Source organism: Mandrillus leucophaeus, unplaced genomic scaffold (genome assembly GCF_000951045.1).
Source record: "Mandrillus leucophaeus isolate KB7577 unplaced genomic scaffold, Mleu.le_1.0 Scaffold321, whole genome shotgun sequence".
NCBI classification, from domain to species: Eukaryota; Metazoa; Chordata; class Mammalia; order Primates; family Cercopithecidae; genus Mandrillus; species Mandrillus leucophaeus.
The window spans coordinates 3,415,707-3,421,212 of record NW_012103377.1 but is presented as its reverse complement, the minus strand read 5'-3'; the positions used below and the strand labels follow the sequence as shown (position 1 = coordinate 3,421,212).

The following is a 5,506-nucleotide window of genomic DNA, read 5'->3' as shown; positions in this document are numbered from 1 at the left end:
CTACAGTCAAGCACCATTTCCTTTTCTAGTAATTAATTTTTGTTGCATTTCACAAAAGTATAGGTCTGTGATGAATTTAAAATGTTTTAAAATTTGGTCCTTGAATTGTTTAAGAAGCACTGCTTGTAAGCCATTCCAGGCCCAGCCCTTAAAAACATCCTGTGCGATCCAGACCTTTCTTCCCCATCTGCAGCAACTTAGCAGTCATTGGTCCTAGATGTCATAACTACAGGATGGTAAATGATCACCCAAACCATATGAGACTCCAACATGAGTGGGAAATAAACTTTTACTATAAAAAGCCACCGAAATTTGGGTTTATTAACTGAAGCACAGCCTAGGATTATTTGACTTATACATGGAATTATTGACCTTATTCTGGGAGCTGGATCAGCTAGGGCTGGAGGATCCACTTCAAAGATGGCTGCTTCACTCATGTCTGGCACCCCTTGGCAGGGGTGGCTGGAAGGCTGGGCTTGGCTGGGACTATCAACCAGAGTGCCTACATCTGGCTTCTCCAGGGTGGTGGTCTCAGGACTGTTGACTTCTTACATGGAGGTTCAGGGCTGTGAGAGCAAATGATGCAGTATAAAACCAGAAGCTGCATAGCCTTTTATGCTATCCTTGCAAATCACATAGCACCACCTCTGCCATACTCTATTGGTTCAAGCAGTCACAAGCCTGCACAGATTCAAGAGAAGAGGAATGGAGCTCCGTCTCTCTGGTAGAAGTGTCACAAAATTTCTGGCCATGTTTTATATCCACCTCCACCATGATTATAATTTGGGACTCTGGTTCCAGATATCTTACATTCCTTTCAAACCATCAGACCCAGAGCCTTATCCACAGCAGGTATACACTAAGTGTGTATTGATGATAAGGAGAGGGAGAAGACAGGAATATTGTTCCTGTTTTGAGAATAACTGAGTCTATGGTCATGGGAATTTGAGTGTGCAACAGTTTATGGATTCTAAGATGCACATTTTTCACATTTTAACATGTCTGGAATTAACACTCATTAAAATGTATGGGCCTTGCAATGATATTTACAGTGTTTTTCTTTCTTAGGGTTACATAAGATAACTGTGTATCATCCAACCAGTAGCTTCTTAAATAAATACAGGAAATGCCAGGGATGCTATGGCTACTAGATAAATCCTTAGTTAATGAGAAGCAATGAAAAGAAATTAAAGGATATAAAAATTCCTGCTACCTCTGAGCTAAAACTAATGAGCACCCTAAGTAGGCTAGATGGAGAACCTGCAGTCACTGCAGTCAGTGAATAATAATATCATCAAGAACCTGAAAGGGCAGCAATCCTGAGAGGATCCACAGACCCTCTGAAGGAAGCTAACTTTGCCTGCAGAACCCAGGGCACCCCCCAAAAACTATGAGCGCTCCATAGACAGTTTACATCACAGGACTCTGTGCAGACAGCCCCCAGTACCAGCTTGGAGCCAGGTAGACTCACTGTGTGGCTAGACCCAAAAGAGAGACAACAATCACTGCAGTTCAGCTCACAGGAAGCCACACCCATAGGAAAAGGGGGAGGGTACTACATCAAGGGAACACAGCCTGGGACAAAAGAATCTGAACAACAGCCTTCTGCCCTAGACCTTCCCTCTGACAGAGCTTACCCAAATGAGAAAGAACCAGAAAACCAACCCTGGTAATACGACAAAACAAGGCCCTTCATCACAACCCAAAAATCACACTAGTTCACCAGCAATGGATCCAAACCAAGAAGAAATTCCTGATTTACCTGAAAAAGAATTCAGGAGGTTAGTTATTAAGCTAATCAGGGAGGGATCAGAGAAGCGTGAAGCCCAGTGCAAGGAAATCCAAAAAATGATATAAGAAGTGAAGGGAGAAATATTCAAGGAAATAGATAGCTTAAAGAAAACACAATAAAAAATTCAGGAAACTTCGGACACATTTTTAGAAATGCAAAATGCGGGAACTTTCCAGAATGCTCAGTGAGAGGCAGAGGAGCGGTAACTGCCGGAGCTGCACACAGCTCCGCACTCCTTCCTGCTCCCTCACACGCTGGCCTCAGCCCACACCAGCAGTAGAAGATGGTGAAAGAAACAACTTACTACAATGTTTTGGAGGTCAAACCCAATGCTACTCAGGAAGAACTGAAAAAGGCTTATAGGAAACTGGTCTTGAAGTACCATCCTGATAAGAATCCAAATGAAAGAGAGAAGTTTAAACAGATTTCTCAAGCTTAGGAAGTTCTCTCTGATGCAAAAGAAAAGGGAATTATATGACAAAGGAGGATAACAGGCAATTAAAGAGGGTGGAGCAAGTGGCGGTTTTGGTTCCCCCATGGACATCTTCGATATGTTTTTTGGAGGAGGAGGAAGGATGCAGAGAGAAAGGAGAGTCAAAAATGTTGTACATCAGCTCTCAGTAACCCTAGAAGACTTATATAATGGTGCAACAATAAAACTGGCTCTGCAGAAGAATGTGATTTGTGACAAATGTGAAGGTAGAGGAGGTAAGAAAGGAGCAGTAGAGGGCTGCCCCAGTTGCTGAGGTACTGCAATGCAAATAAGAATTCATCAGATAGGATCTGGAATGGTTCAGCAAATTCAATCTGTGTGCATGGAGTGCCAGGATCATGGGGAGCGGAGCAGTGCTAAAGATAGATGTAAAAGCTGTAACAGAAGGAAGATAGTTCGAGAGAAGAAGATTCTAGAGGTTCATATTGACAAAGGCATGAAAAATGGCCAGAAGATAACTTTCCATGGTGAAGGAGACCAAGAACCAGGACTGGAGCCAGGCGGTATTATCATTGTGTTAGATCAGAAGGACCATGCTGTTTTTAGTGAATGAGGAGAAGACCTTTTCATGTGTATGGACATACAGCTGGTTGAAGCATTGTGTGGCTTCCAGAAGCCAATATCTACTCTTGGCAACCGAACCATAGTCATCACCTCTCATCCAGGTCAGACTGTCAAGCATGGAGATATCAAGTGTGTACTAAATGAAGGCATGCCAATTTATCATAGACCATATGAAAAGGGTCGCCTAATCATTGAATTTAAGGTAAACTTTCCTGAGAATGGCTTTCTCTCTCCTGATAAACTGTCTTTGCTGGAAAAACTCCTACCAGAGAGGAAGGAAATGGAAGAGACTGATGAGATGGATCAAGTAGAACTGGTGGACTTTGATCCAAATCAGGAAAGATGGCGCCATTACAATGGAGAAGCATATGAGGATGATGAACGTCATCCCAGAGGTGGTGTTCAGTGTCAGACCTCTTAGTGGGCCAGTGAATAACACTCACTGCTGGCATTTAATGTGCAGTAGTGAATAAGTGAAGGACTGTAATCATAATATGCTCACTACTTTCTCTTGGTTTTGTTTTAATATTCAACTATAGTAGTGTTTAAAAAAGTTAAATGAAGAATAAACACAAATATAAAAGCTCAAAAAAAAAAAAAAAGAAATGCAAAATGCTCTGGAAAGTCTCAGCAATAGAGTTGAACAAGTTGAAGAAAGAAATTCAGAGCCCGAAGGCAAGGTCTTCGAACTTAGCACAATCCAAAAAGAAAAAGAAAAAAGCATAAGAAGATATGAACAAAGTCTCCAAAAAGTCTGGGATTATGTTAAATAACCAAACCTAAGAATAATCAGTGTTCCTGAGGAAGAAGATAATTCTAAAAGCCTGGAAAACATGTTTGGGGGAATAATCAAGGAAAACTTCCCTGGCCTTGCTAGAGACCTAGACACCCAAATACCTATAAAACAAACATACAAGTTAAAAAGCAAAAACGAAAAAAAAAAAACAAAGTACACAGGCAACAAAGAGCACAATGAATGCAACAGTACCTCACATTTCAATACTAACATTTAATGTAAATGGTCTAAATGCTCCACTTAAAAGATACAGAACCACAGAATGGATAAGAACTCACCAACCAACTATCTGCTGCCTTCAGTAGACTCACCTAGCACATAAGGACTCACATAAATTTAAAGTAAAGGCATGAAAAAAGGCATTTCATGCAAATGGACACCAAAAGTGAACAGGAGTAGCTATTCTTATATCAGACAAAACAAACTTTAAAGCAGCAGCAGTTAAAAGGGACAAAGAGGGACATTATATAATGGTAAAAGGCCTTGTCCAACAGGAAAATAGCACAATTCTAAACATATATGCACCTAAAACTGGAGCTCCCAAATTTATAAATAGATATATCAACTATTTATAAATAGATTATGAATTAAAAATATTACAATAGACCTAAGAAATGAGATAGACAGAAGTACAATAATAGTGGGGGACTTCAGTTCTCCACTGACAGCACTAGACAGGTCATCAAGACAGAGAGTCAACAAAGAAACAATGGATTTAAAATGTACCTCGGAACAAATGGACTTAACAGATATATACAGAACATTTCAACCAACAACCACAGAATACACATTCTATTCCACAGCTCATGGAACTCTCTCCAAGACAGACCATATGATAGGTCATAAAATGAGCCTCAAAATTTAAGAAAATCGAAATTATATCAAGCACTCTCTCAGACCACAGTGGAATAAAACTGGTAGTCAACTACAAAAGAAACCTTCAAAACCATGCAAATACATGGAAATTAAATAACCTGCTCTTGAATGAGCGCTGGGTCAAAAATGAAATCGAGATGGAAATTTTAAAAATTATCCAAAATGAATGACAAAAATGACACAACCTATTCTGGGATACAGCAAAGGTGGTGCTAAGAGGAAAGTTCATAGCCCTAAATGCCTACATCAAAAAGACCGAAAGAGCACAAACAGACAATCTAAGGTCACACCTCAAGGAAGTAGAGAAACAAGAATAAACGAAGCCCAAACCCAGCTGAAGAAAGGAAATAACCAACATCAGAGCAGAACTAAATGAAACTGAAACAAAAAAATACAAAATATAAATGAAACAAAAACTGGTTCTTTGAAAAGATAAATAAAATTGATAGACCACTGGCAAGATTAACCAAGAAAAAAAGAGAGAAAATCCAAATAACCTCACTAAGAAACGAAACAGGAGATGCTACAACTGACACCACTGAAATACAAAAGATCAATCAAGGCTACCATGAACACTTTTAGGCACATAAACTAAAAAACCTAGACGAGGCCGGGCGCGGTGGCTCAAGCCTGTAATCCCAGCACTTTGGGAGGCCGGGACGGGTGGATCACGAGGTCAGGAGATCGAGACGATCCTGGCTAACGCAGTGAAACCCGTCTCTACTTAAAAATACAAAAAAACTAGCTGGGCGAGGTGGTGGGCGCCTGTAGTCCCAGCTACTTGGGAGGCTGAGGCAGGAGAATAGCATAAACCCAGGAGGCGGAGCTTGCAGTGAGCTGAGATCCGGCCACTGCACTCCAGCCTGGGCGACAGAGTGAGACTCTGTCTCAAAAAAAAAAAAAAAAAAAAAAACTTACATAACAAAATCTAGCAAAAGTGTATAAAATCTAAACACATTTCTAAAAGAAAGGGTGAGGCTTTCAG

General features: G+C 40.5%; 1 pseudogene across 1 annotated transcript; it reads left to right on the top strand.

Moving 5' to 3' along the window:
- The first annotated feature begins 2,075 nt into the window (after window positions 1–2,075).
- LOC105545206 lies at window positions 2,076–3,435 on the top strand (annotated as a pseudogene). The gene has a single exon (XR_001006886.1). The product of XR_001006886.1 is annotated as a dnaJ homolog subfamily A member 1 pseudogene (transcript).
- Window positions 3,436–5,506: the final 2,071 nt, after the last annotated feature.